Genomic DNA, 20431 nt, shown 5'->3' with positions numbered 1-20431 from the left:
CTGAGTGACAGATCCTGCAAACGGTGAATCTTGGAGCTGGAGCCCTGGGAGGTTGGCTCAGGCCCAGGGACCCATTTAGCTGATGCTGTGTTGTGAAATCACCCTGATTGTGATGCGGAGCTTCTGAGTGCCAGGTCTTATGCACTCAATGACTTGACTCTGAAAAGTTAACAGGAACCCAGGAAGCCTGTTGCAGCACTGTGAGTTATTGCTGTTGTTCAGCTAGGGAATTGTTACTGTGAGTTACGGGTCTCTATGCCCCAGACAAAAACACTGAGCCCAAAGGGAGTGCTGATCTTTGAGCAGGGGAAAAGGGCAAGTACCCCAAAAGCACTTGAGGATAAGAGCCCTCCTAGGTGTAACATCAGGAGAAGTGAGAAAGTCCCCCTTACTTCTGAGGGATTTCTGGTAAAGACTAATGGATACCTGAAATCCCTTTAACATGAAAAAGGGCATTCTTTAATTCTACAGTCAGAGCTAAGATTGCTACATAAACACTCTTGGGAGAAGGAATAGGGTGATGGCATAACTCAGCCACAGAGGTGAATGTGCAGGCAGGGGGCTCTACTGAGCAAGTACCTGAGATAGAGCTATACTCTCTCTTCAGTGATGGGGGCTCAACATAGAAGCAGGGAGAGGCACTGGAGGGTCTGATGGACCTATCTCCCTTCCAACCTTGGCCCCAGGGCAGCATATCAGAATCTGAGTGCACGTGTTTATGTACGTGGGGGCACCTGTATGAATGCACATGGGTACAGGCTCGTTATATTTAAAGACTGTGAAGAAATATTAACAAACACTTGCTGAGCTCCCAAGTATGCCAGACCCTGTACACATATGCTTTCAGCCAGTCCTTACAAAGTAGTTAGTATTCCCATAGTCAAAAAACCAAGTCAGAGAGAGGAAATTGCTTGTTCAAAGTTTTCAAAAGTAGTGGAGTCTGGAAATAAAACCAGGTTGTGGCCTAGGTTTCCAACTTAGATTTACAACATCTCCAAATGAGATAACAGAATTGCAATCCAGTGTGTGTGTGTGTGTGTGTGTGTGTGTGTGTGTGTTAAAAGTGTTAATTTGTTCAACATAATCATTTAGAATAGTAGACACTTTTGGTGACTTCTGTCATATCTGTTGTCTTTATTATACCAAGAGCCTCAGTAAAATGGAACTGGACAAGCTCCCTGGACCTCTGAGAGACCCTGTCTCTGCTGCTTTAGAGTAATCACCACCTGGCCAATAAATGATCTCTCTAGAGCACATATCCGATTTTGTCATTCACTTATTTAAGCTCCTTCAGTGGTTTCCAGTTTTGTTCCATTTAAGGGCCAAATTCTTAGCTTTGTCTTTAATCATCTGTCCCCACCTGACCTGCCTGATCACATCTGCTACTTCCCGCTGAAGAGCCCTGCCGACCTTCTGATTGGCTGTTTTCCAAATGTGTCATGTTCTTTAGTAGCTCCATGATCTGACAATTTGGTCCCTCTGCCTGGAATCGCTCTTCCTACTTTTCCATCTGGATAACTGCCACTCCTCTTCTAGAATAGTTGTTTAAGGTGCCAGGATAGAGTAGGCATAGGGATGTGGGATTCAGTTTAAGGGCAACAATATAAGGTTTAACTACATATAGTGAAAACTACACTTGAAAATGTACTAAACCATCCCAAAGTATATTATACAAGGTTTTGTTGATACAACCTTGTACATAAATATGTATGTGAAAAATATGTATCATTAAACACTAGAATCACATTCAGAGCAATACAATAAAATGTGAAAGCTGTGAGAAGTGGGGAACTCAGATCCCATGAGGGAATCACAAATGCATGTCTGCTTCTCACGATCACCCAAATCTGGGACTCACTGAGTCTTCCTGGTAGCCTGAATTATTAAAATTGTTACTTTGTTTCCTCTCCCTCTCTCCCCACTGTACATACACCCTGTAATGCTATCTCACTATAGCCAAATATTCTGTGAATCTTTTCCTGACTCCCTTAGGCAGTATCAGCCTCAGAGAATTTTCTATTCATGATTCTACTATAGCACCTATCAGGTCTTGTCATAATTGTTTAAGTATCTGTTCTCCCAAATAGACTGTGAACACCTCCAGAGTATGACCCGGATCATCTTTGTTACTGTATCCATAGCACCTAGGACAGTTCTTACCCAAGATAGGACCAGTGCTTCTCAAAGTATATTCCATGGACCAGCATCAGAATTACCTAGAGCACCTCTTAAAATGCAAATTCATGAAAGAGAAATAACAATTTTAATTTAATTTTTATTTAAGGTTCTGATTCAGCACTTCTTGGGTTGGATCCAGGAATCCCTAATTTTGAGGCACTTCCCAGGTGATAATGACACAAATGTAAATGTGGCCTCTTTTCTGATGCCTTCCCCATCTACTTCCCTGTCCCCCATAGACATGACCTCTCCTGTTGCTGTAGGGATGGGAAGGCATTAGAACTGAGATGCAGGGGAGTGTTGCTGGCATTGGAAGGGGATAACTGGCAAGGAGTTGGAAAGATGGCTTGAAGTTTGCCGAGAGGTTTTGCACCCAAGTCTGTGCACTTGCGCTGAGGTTGTTACAAAAGTTGTAAAGTGGCAAGAGTAATCATTTTGGTTGACTCCTTGTGACTCATTCTATCCCTTTTCCATTGAATTGCAGCCAGGCAAGTTGGGAAATTGACCTCAGCTCAAGGGGTAAGTCTGATTGGTCTGAGGATAAACCCATCCCCTTTGCCCGTTATGGTTCAGACACACAAGCTGCCTGAAATTCAGGTAAAGGTTTATTGGAGTCTTTTGGAAAACTTTATCCTTGCTTTTAAGAGATAGAGTCTTCCCTTAGTTGTGAATAAAAACAAACATGTGGCTCTGATTGCTGTTGACAAATTTCTCATGACTGTGAGGAGAATCTAGCCTTAGATAGCGGCTGATCTCTGGGTAATAGAGTACAGCGATGGAAAGAATCTGGGTCTTTGGTGACATTTTTTTAAAAAATTGTGGTAAAATACTCAGAACATAAAATTTACCATCTTAACCATTTTTAAGTGTACAGTTCAGTGGCATTAAGTACATTCATATTATTGTACAATCATCACCACCATCCATCTCCACAACTCTCACATCTTCCTCAACTGAAAATCTGTACCCATTAAAAACTGACTCCCCAATTTTCCCTCCCTCCAGCCCCTGGCAGCCACCGTTCTACTTTCTGTCTCTGTGAATTTGACTACTCTAGAAACATCATATAAGAGGAATCATAACTATTTGTCCTTTTGTGACTGGCTTATTCACTTAGCATAATGTCCTCAAGGTTCATCCATGTTGTAGCATGTGTAAAAATTTCCTTTTTCTTTTAATGCAGAATATTCCATTGTATGTAGGTACCACATTTTGTTTATCCATTCATCTGTCTATGGACAGTTGGGTTGTTTCCACTTTCTGGCTATTGTGAATAATGTACTTATGAACACAAGTGTACACATATCTGTTTAAGTCCTTGCTTTCAATTCTTTTGGGTATACACCCAGAAGTGGAATTACTGGATCATTCTATGTTTAATTTTTTGAGGTGCTGCTATACTGTTTTCCACAGCAACTGCAACATTTTACATTCCCACCAGCAATGCACAATGTTTCCAGTTTCTCCACATCCTTGCCAATGCTGGTCATTTTGTGTTTTGTTACTGTTGCTGTTTTTTCTTTTTAATAATAGTCATCCTAATGGATGTGGAATGGTATCTCACTGTGGTTTTGATTTACATTTCCCTAATGACTAGTGATGTTGAGCACTTTTTCATGTGCTTATTGGCCATTTATATATTTTCTTTGGATAAATGTCTATTCAAGTCCTTTGCCTTAATCAGGTGTTTGGTTTTTTATTATTGAGTTGTACTTGATGACACTTTTAAACTGCTGAATCAACCAACTCTGAAGCCTGCTCTGACTTTGTACTCCCAGTTATGTAATCTAGGAAACTACCTGTGGTAGACAGAATAATGGCCCATCAAAGATACCCATGCTCCAATCCCTGAAATCTGTGAATATGTTCCTTTACATGGCAAAAGGTACTTTGCAGATGTGATTAAGTTAAGGATCTTAAAATGGGAAGATTATCATGGATTATCAGGGTGAGCCCAATGTAATCACAAGGGTCCTTATGAGAGGGAGGCAGCAAGGTCAGAGCCAGAGAAGGAGATATGACAATGGAAGCAAAGGTCAGAGTGATGTGGGACCATGAGCCAAGGAATGTGGGCTGCCTCTAGAAGCTGAAAAAAGGAAGGAATGGATTTTGCCCTAGATCCTCCACAAGAAATGCAGCTCTGCCAACACCTTGATTTTAGTTTTGTAAGACCCATTTCAGACTTCTGATCTCCAGAACTGTAAGATAATAAATTTGTGCTGTTTTAAGCCTCTAAGTTTGCGGTAATTAGTTACAGCAGCAATGGGAAACTGATACACTACCTTATGTTTAAGTCAGAGCAGGCTTCAGGGTTGGTTGATTTGGCAGTTTAAAAGTGTCACTAAGTATATCTCAACAATAAGAAAACAAACCACCTGATCAGAAAAGAGGCAAAGTTGTTCTGTTATTTACAACCAAGAGCATCTTAGTTGATACACCAAGTAAACATACAGTAAAATAGCCAAGTCCAGACTCACTGAATTCTAACTACCTAGCAACCATGTTTAGGGAGTTTGATAATGGGCAGTCATTGCATGACAGGGGACTGATTAGGAAAAGAAATTCTGATGTACATTATGGTTAGAGAAAACTGAACTCACACTCAAGTGTTTGATTAATGAATGAATAAGGTTATTTTTGTTTAATTTGATTACTGGTGTTTATAATTTCCTCCCTGGTTTAATGATTCCGTGGTACTGACCTGTAGGGCTGTGTATTCCTCACAGACTCTGGCTTGGCATGTGGGTTTGATGGTGAATATGCATAGGAGTTGATTGTTGCCCCAGAGGCTTGTCTTATAAACTCAGACTCTTTTGCAAACTCTATCTTGCCTCTCCCTCCGGGACCTTTTCCTTCCCTGTTATTTGTTGTTAAATCACTAGGCTGAGCTAAGTACCCAGACAACAGATCTTTCTCAGCAGGTCCCAGAGGAAAGAGACCTAGTCCACTCGCCTTGGACCCCAAGTCCCCAAATCACTAATGAAGCATACAGTGTGTAAGTTCCCTAGGCCCAGGTCCTGATTCCAACTTGAATGGGCAGAAGTTATTGCCTTAAAGCAAATAAACCAAAACCAAAACCAAAACCAAAAAACCAAATAGGCTTGTTTCCCTTCCTTTCCTGATGTCTAGAGTTCATGTTAATACTGGGTTTCCTGTCTTCACTCTCAGATGAGAGTATGGGGAATTACAGAGCAGTGCTGAATAGGTCATTAAAGACCCTGCAGATTACTTTTAAGGGAGAAGACCACTTTCTGGAAAACATATAAGCGATCCTTGTGCCTAGAAGTGAAGCTGTTTCCTGTAATAAAATTTTCCATTAATCAGGTATCTGTCTCCCTATGATGAGCTCCAAACAACTGAAGATATAATCATTTTTCTTTCTAGGCTAGCTAATGATCTAAGTTGGGGATTCTTCAGACACCTGGCTTTTCCCCAGTCTCCTCATGCTGCTGGATTTTGGGACTTTTCATAGCACGTCAGCAGCCCCACTAGAACTAAAATATCATCTTTGACAACTGTCATTCAAATTTCAAGAATCATAAGAAATTGGGTATTTCTGTGAAAATAGGTCTCCAATGAACTGCTTGACTCCAAGCTTCAAGGCTCAAGAGGTAAACTAGCTTGTGCACGTAGATCTGCCACGTCTCATGTCCTTCACAAATTAACTTCAGGTGCAGAACTTAACTTTCAGCTTGTGCTTTAGAGGACGATAGGCTTGGGTCCAAGTCTTGGCTCTCTCCCAGTACTGGCTGGAGATCATTTTGAGGTTTGTTTAACCACTCCAAACCTCAGTTGCATTATCCATGAGATGGGGATAATATTATTTACCTCACAGGGCTGTTGTGAGTGTTAAAGGGGATCACATGTGTACAAATGCTTAGTAAATGTTAAGGGAACTGGAAAATGTTTGTTGAGGCTATTTGGGGGCCGAGTTCCTGCCCTATGATTCTCTAGACTTAGCTGATAAAATCATAATTCCTGACTGGAACCTTACAATAAACTCTTGATAAACATCTCTGAAATTGCAGCTTAAATTCTACAAAGAGAGAGCACAAATCTTGCTCTATGGTATTTCACCATCTCATTTGTTGTTGTTGTTGTTCTGCTAATTGTGACTTAAGATAGATTATTTTAAGGAGCAAGCAGCTTCTCTGCAGCAAAGTAAATATTACATCTAACAGGTATCAGGTTACTATTTAATGTAGGGAATCACTAATCCCACTGCCCAATTTAGTCAAACAGACATTCCATTCCAATTGTGTCACCTCTCACCCAGTGATCCCCAAGGGCTAACTCGACCTGGCTGGCTGAACAGGTGGCCCTTTCTTCTCCCACCACTCCATGCATTGTGTCATATCACCTTCTTCTCATGGGAATATTAAGCCTCAAGGGGAATATGAATCTGTCCCTGCTTGAACTACAGACTATAGAAAGTAAGGTCAAGGTCTGTTCCATTCCACTTCCAGGGTGGTACATTGGTATCAGTTTCCTAATCTAAAAGAGGTATGTGGGGTCATCTAAATGATCAACACAACCTCTAAGGGTACCTAATGTACACCTCAGAAATGGCATTGAGTGGAAAAGGAATTGGCCTTATCATCACTCAATAGGAGGGTACAATGGGCCTTAAATCAATATTAGATCTCAGCACCTGTGCCTTTCTAGTGTCACTTCTCAACTCGGTAGTTAGAAAGGAATACATATACATATATGTGGTTCAGGTGAATCAAAAGAATAGCAAAGAGGACTTCCCTGGTGGCACAGTGGTTAAGAATCCGCCTGCCAATGCAGGGGACACGGGTTCGAGCCCTGCTCTGGGAAGATCCCACATGCCACAGAGCAACTAAGCCCATGTGCCACAACTACTGAGCCTGCGCTCTAGAGCCCGCGAGCCACAACTACTGAGCCCGCGTGCCACAACTACTGAAGCCCGCGCGCCTAGAGCCCGTGCTCCACAAGAGAAGCCACCACAACGAGAAGCCCATGCACTGCAACGAAGAGTAGCCACCGCTCGCCACAACTAGAGAAAGCCCGCGCACAGCAACGAAGACCCAAAGCAGCCAAATAAATAAATAAAATAAATTTTAAAAAAAGAATAGCAAAGAGAGAAACCCACAAAACCCTCCTATTTGGGATATTGTTTTGGCTGTTTGTAACAGAAACCCAAGCTGACAATGGCTTAAACAAATAAAAGTGTATTTCTCACATTACAGTCTGGAGGTAGGCAGTGCAGGCTGCACGTCTGCATGGCAATTCTGCTGCATGAGGTTTCCAGGTATCCAGACTCCTTCCATCCTGTGGCTCACCAATCCTAGGGTATTTCCCTTGTCCACCTGGCTCAAAATGGCTCTCCACGATGTCCAAGAACCAATTAGCAGGATGAAGCAAGTAGGAGAGGGAGGAGATGCCCTCTTCCTTTAGGAGTTTGAACAGAAGGCTCTTCGTCTCTCTTCTAGCTGCATCCCATCGGCAGTAGCTTAATCACATGCCCACAACTAGCAGCAAGTAAGCCTGGGGAATGTACTCTTAAGCTTAGTGGCCACATGCCCAACTAATAATCCTTTACCTTTGGAAGAAAGGGAGAATGGACATAATGGAACAATGAACAGTCTAAAAATTGTTCATGTCGTTTTTAGGAGAAAAGTATCAACCTGCTTGCCTTCTGACCATAAACACACCTAGATAACATTTATAACCACTGAGGCAGGTCTTCATGAGACTCTTCCAGTTGTGAAAGCCTTGAAATCCTTTCATATTGTTTGGTAAGTAGCTACTGCTCTAGAACCTCCACTCACCTCCTTGGCTGGCCCATCCCCTCCTGCCCTGCACTATTGTCCCTGTGATCCAGCAACTAAAGGGTTAAAGCCTAGCTCAGCAAGGGGCTCCAGGGCTAAGCCATTATTCATGCTAATTGGTTACCCAAGACTAATACAAGTGGTAACCTATTTTGACTCTCAACCCTGCACTAAAGACCAAGGGATGCTCCAGCAGGAAGTTAACTCAGGATTTTTCAGTTGCTTGATCATGCACAACAGAGACCTGGTACTAGCAAACATCCCACAAACCTGGTTTTGGCTCACACTGTGTCTTGGTTTCTCTGTTTCTAAAATGTGAGAGGCTCCCTTTGTAATTAAGTCAGGAAGTTGGCAAGGAAAGGAAACAGTGACGTCATTAATCAGATACAAAGATGTAACAATTAGAACTGACATTCTGACCCTAGTCAAAGGAAAATTTAAGGGAGACCATTCCAAAAGGGGGACCGGAGGAGCCACTTAATGAGGTTTAAAAAGACAAGGTCTGGGCTAGTGCTGGCAAAACGAAGAGACAGTCTCCTGCATGAAAATATAATGAAAAAGAGAGTAAGGCTAGATGGAGTCTCTAAGCAACAATACTGGTATCTTAAAAGACAGAATTATAAATGAGCATATTCCCCTCATCCAGGCAGGGAGAGGCTGCTGATTGGCCTCCTCTCGGTTATTTCCCAGAGGAACACCAAACACGCAGTATGTGTGGAGACTCAAAATAACGTCATAAAGCTAATCACGCCCCAGTGCGCACTTTGCCCCATCAATATTCCGTCTGCCTTCACATTCCCAAGGAAACAACAAGAAAACCAGGCTCAGGCAAGTTCCTTCGCCTCCCTGAGCCTTCACTTTCATTTGTAAAACAAGGATAATTCTCTCTACCTTTCATGGTTGTTGTGAGGTTTAAGTGAGAAAATGCCCATATGTATCCCGTGGCCCTGGTAAATGGTAGGTGCTCAGAAATTTTCAGTCTCCTCTTCCTCAGTTCCTGGGTGTTTCTAGGTCACTGGTTATTACTAAGAATAAGAATTTAAGCCCAGCACAGACCTCCTAACTGACTTTTCATTCCTAGTCTTTCTAAAAGGCAGCATTAAAATTAGCAGTGTCTGCCCTACAAATCCCAACCCTGGATCCGCCATCTCTGCTCCTTCCCGAGGACTGCAGAGCTCTGTAGACAACCACACCAGCAGGCCCATTGGTGCCGCATGATCTTCAAGTTCACCTGAATCCTCAGCATGGAACCACTCTTGGATCTGTCCCTCCTTCTCAGCAGTCTTTCATTCTCCATACACTTTCAGCCTTTATTAGTCTCTGCCTCACTGCCAGCCTCTCTTCATCACGGACCATCTGTTTTGAGTCACTAAGAAAGCAGATACTGCCTACAAGTTCATCCGTATCTGCACTCCTCCTTTATCTCTTTCCATTCTGATTTTGCAGAAGAGGAGTCCTGCCTCCTGCCCAAACTTAATCATCCCACCTCTGCATGGATTCCATCCTCTTTACACTCTGAAGACCATGCCCTATCTGTTATTCCTTCCCTCTCTTGTATTTTCAGCCACTCCCTCTCTACTAGTTCCTTCTCATCAGCATTTTAAACATGTTGAAATATCTACTATCTTTAAAAAATTGAGACACAATTGTCAAATAACATTATATTAGTTTCAGGTGTACAACATAATGATTTGATATTTGTATATATTGTGAAATGATCACCACAATAATTCTAGTTGACACCCATCACAATACATGCAGAATTTTTTTTCTTGTAACGAGAACTTTTAAGATCTACTCTCTTAGTAACTTTCAAATAATATGACTATTATTTAACTATAGTCACCATGCTGTACATTACACCCCCAGGACTTATAACTGGAAGTTTGTACCTTTTGATTCCTTTCACCCATTTGACCCACCCCTGACTCTGGCAGCCACCGATCTGTTCTCTGTATCCATGAGCTCAACTTGTGTTTTTTTTTTTTTAAATATTTATTTATTTATTTATGGCTGTGTTGGGTCTTCGTTTCTGTGCGAGGGCTTTCTCCAGTTGCGGCGAGCGGGGGCCACTCTTCATCGCGGTGCGCGGGCCTCTCACCATCGCGGCCTCTCTCGTTGCGGAGCACAGGCTCCAGACGCGCAGGCTCAGTAGTTGTGGCTCATGGGCCCAGCTGCTCCGTGGAATGTGGGATCTTCCCAGGCCAGGGCTCGAACCCGTGTGCCGTGCATTGGCAGGCAGATTCTCAACCACTGCGCCACCAGGGAAGCCCTGTGGGTTTTTTGTTTGTTTTTGTTTGTTTGGTTGGTGTTTTTTTTTAGATTCCACATAGTGAGATCATATAGTATTTGTCTTTCTCTGACTTATTTCACTTAGCATAATGGACCTTGAGTCATCACAAATGACAAGATTTCCTTCTTTTCTACTATATTTTTTAAAAACTTCACAATTGACATTTTGCTCTGCTCTAGCCCTGGCCTTTTCTTTTCTTTACAGATACTACATCCCTCAGTCATTTTCTCCTGTGCTCCCAGTATTCCACTTTCCAAAGTCACCAATGGCTTCCTTGTGCTTGATCCAAAGGACAATTTTATTTTTTCATTTATTTATTTATTCATTCTTTCTCTGCCTTGTGATAAAGAAAACGAATAGAAAAGTAGATGCTATTATTATCCTCATTTTATGGATGAGGATATTAAGCTTAGGAAGGTTAAGAAACTTACCTAGGATCTAGTGGGTATCCAAGGTAACACCAGGATTTGAACCTAGGTCTATCTCCTGGTTTTCCTATACCTCACATAATACTGTTTCTCAGTCTCTTTTGCAGGTTCCTCTTCATCAATGGAGTGTCCTAGACTCCAATCCTCATACCTTGGTATCTATCTGTACCCACTCTCTTAGTGATCTATTTCAGTCTCATGACTGTAAATATTGTGGTGCATTATCTACAAAGATAGCCAATAATTCCTTCCATTATTGTATGTGCACATTTTTCCTCCTATGAGAAAGTGAAATCGATCCCTCCTCCTCCTTGAATCTGGGCTGGCCTTGTAACTTGATCTGACCCACACAAAGGGTGAAATTAGAATGTGACAATTCTTGGCCTTTAAGAGACCTAGTAGCTTCTGCCAGCTCCCATGTATGAAGCTTATGCTACTTGAGTAAACGATGAGGTACCACGTGGGGAGAGAAAGGCCACATGGAAGAGAACTAAGGTGCCCCAGATGACAGCAGCAAGGCCCCAGACATAGATGTACCAGCTGCAGCTGAGCTCCCAGATAATTGCAGCCCATGTGAGTCATGAGAAACCCACGGAATCATGAGAAATAATAATTCATCATCGCTTTAAGCTACTAAATTTTGGGATGTCTTTAAACATGGCAATATAACAGAACAAATGCCATCAACATGCTGATGACTCCTAAATTTGTATCTCCAGCTCTAACCTCTTTCCCCTGAACTTTAGTTTCATGTATCTAAGTGTTCTCTGGATGGCTAAGAGGCATCTTACAGGTCTAACGCAGACTTTTTCTTTTCTTTTTTTTTTGGTAATAGCTTTAATGAGATATAATTCATATACCATACAATCCACCCATTTAAAGTGTACAATTCAATAGTTTTTAGAATATTCATGGTGATGTAGCACAGACCTTTGATTCCAACGTTAACACCCCAAACACCCTACCTTCTTTCTTATTGATCTCAATGAGTGTTTTTACTCCCCAAGCCTAGGAATCATCATGGGCTCCTCTCTTTACCTCTTACTCCTCATGAGACCCATCAGCAAGTTCTGACAGCTTTATCTTTAATAATATCACAAATCTAACTGGCTCCTTTCACTTCCACCACTTCCATCCTAGTCAAGCCATCTCTTCTTGCCAGCTCTATTGTAATAGCCTCCTAACTGGTCTCCCTAACTCCCCTCCCAACTGGTCATCCACTCATATGACCCTCAGTCATCCAAAATAGGAGCTCCTCTGCTCCTTCCCGGAAAAAGTCACTTTTTATGGCCTTACTCTGATTTTTATTTTCTGTCTGGCACCTATTACTACTTGATATTATATTTTACATTTAGTTGTCTATGCATTTGTTGTTCGTTTCCCCTACAGCGGCAGCTATGTAAATGCTCTTCTCAAATTTTCTTCAAGAGAACCTCTTGTAGGAAGTATAATTGGCAGCCCCAGCTTACATCCCTCTGGACACAACATTGCATTGGCACCAAATCCACGCTTCTCCCAGGCTGCTTCTAGCCAGTGATTGAGTATGACAGGTATCCTAGAGCTGGCCCGGTCCTGAGGGATGCAGGACTCCTCTATTGTGTAACTTTGGCTTCGAGATTCTCCATTGACCGGGCTAAAACTTTCTCAGAATGGCGCTACAGTCTGAGAGTCTTTCTACCCAAGCCTCCTTTCCCTCTCTTTCTACAAAGGTAAAACCTGCATTAAGGTCTCAAGACTCTCCCTGATTACTCCTGCTCCCTCCTTTTTAGCCCTCATAAGCATTTCCACCAATAAATATCTTACACATCTAAACCCACCTTGACATCTGCTGTTTGAAAGACCCAAACTGACCCACCTATCATGTGCCTCAATGAAGGATCATGGAGATACTGATAGGACCACTGGACCAACAGAGGCCTGGAAGTTGGACAAGGCTACTGAAGGTAGGGACCTGAATGCCTAGAGGCAATGGTGTAATAAGGCAGTAGCAGTGGATGCTATTTCATGTCAAAAGGTAAATGGAACCACTTGCATGCCATACATACCAGGCCAGAAACCAGATCAGACCAGCCATCCTGCAGCAAACACCAGCAGAGACAAGCAGAGAGGGATGGCACTGAGCATTGGCTATCCATCTTCCAGTTTCTGAGAGGATATGTAACCTTTCTTCTATACCACCTATATTCCACCGGGGTGGGAGCTCGTGAACAAGATTAGACCAGTTACAGTAATAAAGAAGCCATATTTTTAGTACACCTATGTGTAGTATATAAATCATTCACCACACAGAGGAGAGGATTAACATCTTTAGTTTTAACTAAACCATTCCAACCCTCTTTCTGGTCTTTGGGTCAACTATCAAGCCAGTGAATTGAAACAGAGGAGTTGAAAGATCTGACTTTAGTTCCCTCTTTGCTTTTTACTAGCTTTATGGGCCAGGAAAACTTACTAGCCTCTCAGAGCTTGTTTCCTCATCCATAAAATAGGATAATCTATTTCCAGTGCAGATCACATGATTATGGTGAGGACAAATCACATATTTAAAAACCCATATGTGAACTTATTTTGTTAATTTTGTAAAATATTATACAAATATAAGGTTGTTTACAAAGATCCATTACCGCCTGAAAACACTGATCCATTCTTCAGACTGCTTTTTTTGTTCTGTGTACCTTTTATATAATGATGCCCTCTGCTGTTCTCTTGTATATCTTTACTTCAGACCATACAAGAGACATGGTGTAAATCATCATTCTATCCAAGACTCTTATAGTGGGAATGATACATGAAGATCAGTTAGTTTCATTTTAGAGAAGAGAGCAAACCAATGACATAATGGTGAAGTGGCTACAATTAGTCAAACCAGAACCAGAACCCAGGCTTCTAGACTCCAAGTTCAGGGCTCTTTAGTCAGAATGGCAATATAGAAGTATAAAAACACTATAGAGTTTGAATTGAATGCCCAAATAGACTTTATTATTTTGCCCCAACACTTTTTCTTCCTCCTAAATTCATTAGCAACATCGAAAGAATTATTGGTGGCATCTACCCAGTCACCCAAGCCAGAAACCTCAGTCAGTTTTTAATTCTGTCCTCTCCTTTACCTACCACATAAAATATGTTATGTAGTTTCATTAATTCTACCTTCTAAAGGTATTTCAACCCTCTTCTCTGTTTGGACTGCCTTCGTTTAAGCCTTCATCTTTTTACCCTGTGTTATTTCAATAGCCTCCCAAGTGTTTTAGCAGTCTACAGTTTTGCTTACCTTTCATTCATTCGTTACAATTCTTGCTTAAATCCTTACAATATTCCAGGAAGTATACTAGATGTGGAGCATTAAAAGAGAAGCAAACATAGTTTGTGGTCTCAGGGAATTCAAAATCTAGTAGAGAGAGATAAATATGTAAACAAATGTGGAATTCTGGTTCCTTCAAAATATCAACAAAACAACCCATTGATGAGACAAAGCTGAGTTTATTCTCTCCATGTAAGGGGGAGCACTAGCTCAGCAGAGACTTTAGTAGCATCTATAAATGGTGAGGGTGAAGTCAGGATATTTATGAGATTATGAAGTCTTGTTTAATGTGGGTCTTTCAATGGGGAGGGGACTTGGTTATGATTAGGTAAGGATCACAATGCAATAGTTTAAGGTTGGTGGACCTAGCAGGTGAAGATTTTGAGGAGACGGGTTCAAAGAGTTTTGGGGTGTAAACTGTTGGTTGATGATTTCTGTTGAGGAGTTGATGATTTTCTCGGTAAGTTCCTGGGATGTACAATAAAGTTTATTTGCAACTTTCACCTTTCCAGGCAAGAATTTCCTGGAATAGTAAAGTTATGCTGATGAAGGCAGTAGAATAGTAAAGGCAAGTGATGTAGACCATAAACTGTGTGGTGGTAGATGGTTTCACTTCTAAAGAAGTATGACAAAACATTATAGATACATGTATGGGATACTAAGGGAGCATGGAGAAGGGAGTGCTCAATGAACCCTGGAGTCAGAGTGGGGAAGAATCAGGAAAGGTTTTACAGACTTTAACTATCTCTTAAAAGGTGAATAATATTCTATTTATGGATATACCACAATTTGTAAATCTATTCATCAGTTGATAGACATTTGGGTTGTTTCCACTTTTTGGCTACTATGAATAACGCCGCTAGAAACATTCATGTACACATTGTTTTGGTGAACATGTATTTTCATTTATCTTGGGTATATACCTAGGAGTGGGATTGCTGGGTCATGTGATAACTCTGTTTAACTTTTTGAGGAACTACCAAACTGTTTTTCAAAGAGGCTGCACCATTTTTAATTTATACCAGCAACGTATGAGTGTTCAAATTTCTCCTCATCCTTGCCAACATTAGGTATTTTCCATGGTTTTTTAAAATTCTAGCCATCCTAGTGGTATAAATTGGTATCTCAGTGTAGTTTTGTATTTCTCTACTAGCTAGTGATGTTACTGGGAAACATCTTTTCATGTGCTTCTTGGCCATTTTTATATCTTCTTTGGAGAAATATCTTTTCAAATCCTTTGGCCATTGTGTTTTTAATTGTATTATCTGTCTTTTAATTGTTGTGTTGTAAAAGTTGATTACTCTGGATGTTTGCCTGGTTTGAAAATATTTTTTCCCATATTGTGGGTTGTCTTTTCACTTACTTAATGGTATCTTTTGAAACACAAAAGTTTAAATTTTTTTATTGAGGCGAAAGTCACATAACATAAAATTAACCATTTTAAAGTGAACATAATTCAATGACATTTAGTGCGTTTAAAATGTGCAACCACCACCTTTATCTAGTTCCAAAACATTTTCATTACCACCCCCAAAATAACCCCTGTACCTATTAAGCAGTTGTTCTCCATTCCTCATCGCCCCTCGCCACTGGCAACCAGCAATCTATGTCCTGTCTCTATGGATTTACCTGTTCTATTTCATATAAATGGAATCATGCAATATGTGACCTTTTGTGTCTGGCTTCTTTTCACTTTCTATAATGTGTTCGAGGTTCTTCCACGTTGTAGCATGTATCAGTCCTTCATTCCTTTAGATGGCTGAATAAATTGGGGAGTGTGTGTCCTCCAACTTTGTTCTTCTTTTTCAAGATTATTTTGGCTATTTGGAGCCCCTTGCAATTCCATATTAATTTGAAGATTTGCTTTTCCATTTCTACAACAACAACAAAAAAAAGGCCATTGAAATTTTGACACGGATTGCATTGAACCTGTAGATTATTTTGGGTAGTATTGCCATCTTAACAATATTGTCTCCTAATCCATACAAATGAGATATCTTTCCATTTTGTCAGGTCTTCTTCAATATCTTCCAGCAATGTTTTGTAGTTTTTGGTGTACAAGTCTTTTACCTCCTTGGTTAAATTTGTTCCTAAGTATTTTATTCTTTTGGATGCTATTGTAAATAGAATTGTTTTTCCTAGCTTCCTTTTTAGATTTTCATTGCTGGTGTGTAGAAACTCGACTAATTTTTTGTTTGCTGTTTTTATACCCTGTATCTTTGGTGAATATGTTTATTGCCTCTAGTAGGTTGTGTGTGTGTGTGTGTGTGTATTCTTTTGAATGTTATAGATATATATACTTTTTTTTTTTTTTTTTTTAAGGATTTTCTTATTTATTTATTTATTTATTTATTTATTTTTGGCTGTGTTGGGTCTTCGGTTCGTGCGAGGGCTTTCTCCAGTTGCGGCAAGCGGGGGCCACTCTTCATCGCGGTGCGCGGGCCTTTCTCTATCGCGGCCCCTCCCGTCGCGGGGCACAGGCTCCAGACGCGCAGGCTCAGCAATTGTGGCTCACGGGCCCAGCTGCTCCGTGGCATGTGGGATCTTCCCAGACCAGGGCTCGAACCCGTGTCCCCTGCATTAGCAGGCAGATTCTCAACCACTGCGCCACCAGGGAAGCCCTAGATATATAAAACATAATATATATTAATGTCATCTGCAATAGAGATACTTTTACTTTTTTCTTTCCAATTCGGATGCCTTTTATTGCCTAATTGATCTGACTAAAACTTCTAGTATATTCAACATTTTTTTTTAATATTTATTTATTTATTTTTGGCTGTGTGTTGGGTCTTCGTTTCTGTGCGAGGGCTTTCTCCAGTTGCGGCAAGCGGGGGCCACTCTTCATCGCGGTGCGCGGGCCCCTCACCGTCGCGGCCTCTCTTGCTGCGGAGCACAGGCTCCAGACGCGCAGGCTCAGCAATTGTGGCTCACGGGCGTAGTTGCTCCGCGGCATGTGGGATCCTCCCAGACCAGGGCTCGAACCCGTGTCCCCTGCACCGGCAGGCGGACTCTCAACCACTGCGCCACCAGGGAAGCCCCAACATTTTAAATAGCAGTAGTGAAAGCAGTTATCCTTGTATTGTTTCTGAACATAGGGAAATATTTTCAGTCTTTCATCATTGAGTATGGTCCTTACTGTGGGTTTTTCATAAATGGTCATTATCATGCTAAGGAAGTTCCCTTCTATTCTTATTTTGTTGAAAGTTTTTATCAAGAGAAGGTGGTTGGATTCCATCAATTACTTTTTCTGCCTTAATTAAGATCATGTGATTTTATTTCTCTCCTGTTAATGCGATGTATTACATTGATTAGTTTTCTTATGTAAACCACCCTTGCATTCCTGGGATAAATCTCACTTATTCTGGTCCTTTTAATATGCTGATAGATTTGGTTTGCAAGTATTTTGTTGAGAATGCTTGAATCTATATTCATATGGCATATTTGTCTGTAGTTCTCTTGTGATGCCTTTGCCTGGCTTGGATATCAAGGGAAAACTGTCCTCAAAGAATGAATTTGGAAGTGTTCCCACTTCTTCTATTTTTTGGAAGAGTTTGAGAAGGATTGGTGTTCATTCTATTTTAACTGTTTGGTAGAATTCACCAGTGAAGCCATCTAGTCCTTTTCTTTGTTGAGACATTTTTAAAAAATTACTGATTCAATCTTTCTAATTGTTATAGGTCTGTACAGATTTTCCATTTATTCTTGAGTCAGTTTGGTAATTTGATTCTAAGAATTTGTCCATTTTATCTAGGTTATCTAATTTGTTGGCATATAAAGGTTTTAAATTTTGATTAAGTCCAATTTTTCATTTTCTTTTGTCACTTATGCTTTTATCATATCTACAAAACCATTGCCTAACTCAAGGTAATGAAGATTTATTCCTATGTTTTCTTCTAAGACTTTTATAATTTTAGCTCCTACATTTAGGTCTATGATCCATTTTGAGTTAATGCTCGTTTATGGTGTGAGATAAGGGTTGAAGTTCATTTACTTCTGCATATGGATATCCAATTGCTCCTGCACCAGATTTGAAACCAATAAGATTTTGACATCCATCAGCCTTGTGTCCGTCAGTCCCCCAAACTTCGTGTAGACTTTAGCATTAGGATGAGGGCATTGCAGGGAGTTTTATTTTGGTGTCAGGTTGAAGGAGCAGGAAGTACAGCATTCTGAGAAGGCCTTGCTTTTTGGGCAGTTCAGAACAAGGCAGGACATATTGACATCTCCCTCAGACCTCAGCCCTAAATGAGAGTGAAGAAGGCTGACACTTGTCTTCATGGCAGGCATTTCGAATGCTCATAAAGCTCTCCAGCTGCCTGACACTTATCTAACATGCAACCCATGGGTTGGGTTGAAGCTTTGGCTGCTCGTGGCCCCAAGCACAAATCTTTGTGTTCTTTCCCTCCTCATTCTCTCAGGACTCTCCTCTCTATTTCCCAAAGTGGCTGCAAGTAACCTGGGAGATCAACTAAGATTCTATTGGTGGTGGTAGTAGTAGTAGCAGCAGCAGCAGAGAATAAGAAGAGATGGGGAGAAATAAAGAAGATGGACTTGGCAGGAGGTGAAGAGGAGGGAGGAATAGGGAAACTAGAAAGTAGCTAGGAATGAGCAAGAAGGGCATCCAGAAATCCAGCAGTGAGGCCTTGGCATTTGCAGAGCGGAGGGACAGAAGAACTTCAGTAGTGCAACAGCTGGCTACGACAAGACAATATTCAAGTTGGAGAAAAGTCACAGGGGCGGGGCAAAGAAGAGAGAACACTCAGATACTTTAGTAGAGAGGAAACAAACAAGGAAACTCCCATTTCCCTCTAGAGGAAATTTAGGAAGTATGAATATAGGTGAGAAACATTGCTCACGCTCTCTTGGTGCCTAATCTCTATCTCTTAGGCCGGCTAGAAGATCATAGCCACTCTGATACCTTGGTTCAGTGTGAAGGCTGAAATGTGTGTAATTTTCCCCTGTCCAGAGAACATATGCAGGTTATTAGGAATTGTGACAGGCCTGTGGAGAAGATAACTGGAAAAAGAGGATGCATTTCAATTGCATTATTGAAATTGCACTCTGGGAGGCAGTGTGGTAGAGTTTGAAGATCACAAGCTTTGTAGGAGACAGACATGAGTCCAAATCTTGCTTCTGCCGCTTTACTCATTGTGTGCCTTTGAACAAGTTACTTTACCTCTTTGAGCCTTGATTTTTCTCTCTCCAAAATACAGACTATAGGTACCTCTTAGAGTTCTTGGGAGAACTAAATGAGAGAACGTAAGCAAAGCACTAGCACAATATCTGGGTTAGGTACTACTCGGTGCTCAGTGTGAGCCAGTTCCTTCCCCAGTCTCTTATCACTGCATTCTAGGCACAAACTGGAACGGTCTCCTATTGCTAAAAGCTTTGACCAAATAATCCTACTTCTGATATTTCATTACAAGGCAACTCCCCTGAAGAACAGAAAACATTTTGTGGTCAAGGATGTTCATTGTGTTTGTTAATAGTAAAAAACAAAACAAACAAAAAACGAAGTAAAACAAAATAAACAAATAAAACATCCCAAATGTCTAACAGTAAGAGAATGTTATTTATTAAAAATGATATCCATGAAGACTTTTAACAGCATAGTGAAGTGTTTACATTATAGTATTAATGTAATAAAAAATATGATCCTATATACAATTATATTAAATATGTTGAAAAATATGTATAGAAACAATACTGGCATGAAATACACTGAAATATTAATGATGGTTGCCTTTAGGTGGAGAGTTATGAGTAACTTAAATAAATTTTTCTACCATGCCCATAATTACTTTTTTACTAAAAAAAATTTTAATTTGATTACAGAATAATTTTTTTAAAGGCTCTTGAGGACTACTATACAGCAATGAGAACCATCTACAGCTACACGCAAAAATATGGATGAATTTCATGAGCATAATGCTAAGCAAAGGGAGCCAGATGCAAAAGAGTACATAGAGCATAATTCAATTTATATAAAGTACAAAATCAAGCAAAACTAATCCATGCTATTAGTAATCAGGATAGTGGTAACCCTTGGAAGGAGAGCAGGTAGTAACTTATGCATCTGGTTCCTTCTGCTTGACATTACATTTGTGAAATTCATTATGTCTATGTGTATGTGTGTGTAGGGTGGGGGGTAGTGACTGAAAAGGGACACAAGGGAGCTTCTGGGATCTGGCAATGTTCTCTTTCATGACCTCAGTTTGTCAAAATGTATCACCCTTGTGAATGTTATACTTTAAAAGAAAATTAAAAATAGAATGGATGGATGGGTAGATAGGTAGGCAGATAGATAGATGATAGATAGATAGATAGATAGACAGATGATAGATAGAAAATGTACTGAGTGAAGCCAAATCATCATTTGTGCCCTATCTGAAAGAGAAAGTTATCTTTATAACAAAAAGAAACCTTTCTTTTGGCCACA

The 20431-nt window shown here is 40.7% G+C and overlaps 1 protein-coding gene across 1 annotated transcript in view; it reads left to right on the top strand.

Moving 5' to 3' along the window:
- Positions 1 to 20431, top strand: part of DCX (doublecortin) — a 364534-nt gene that overhangs the window by 194119 nt on the left and 149984 nt on the right. Inside the window, exon 5 of the mRNA XM_057538813.1 lies at positions 2663 to 2697. The gene's annotated coding sequence lies outside the window, so the exon portion shown is untranslated. The remainder of the gene's footprint in view (positions 1 to 2662; positions 2698 to 20431) is intronic.

Source organism: Balaenoptera acutorostrata, chromosome X (assembly GCF_949987535.1).
Source record: "Balaenoptera acutorostrata chromosome X, mBalAcu1.1, whole genome shotgun sequence".
Taxonomy (NCBI): Eukaryota; Metazoa; Chordata; class Mammalia; order Artiodactyla; family Balaenopteridae; genus Balaenoptera; species Balaenoptera acutorostrata.
This window is presented reverse-complemented; position numbering and strand designations above follow the sequence as displayed.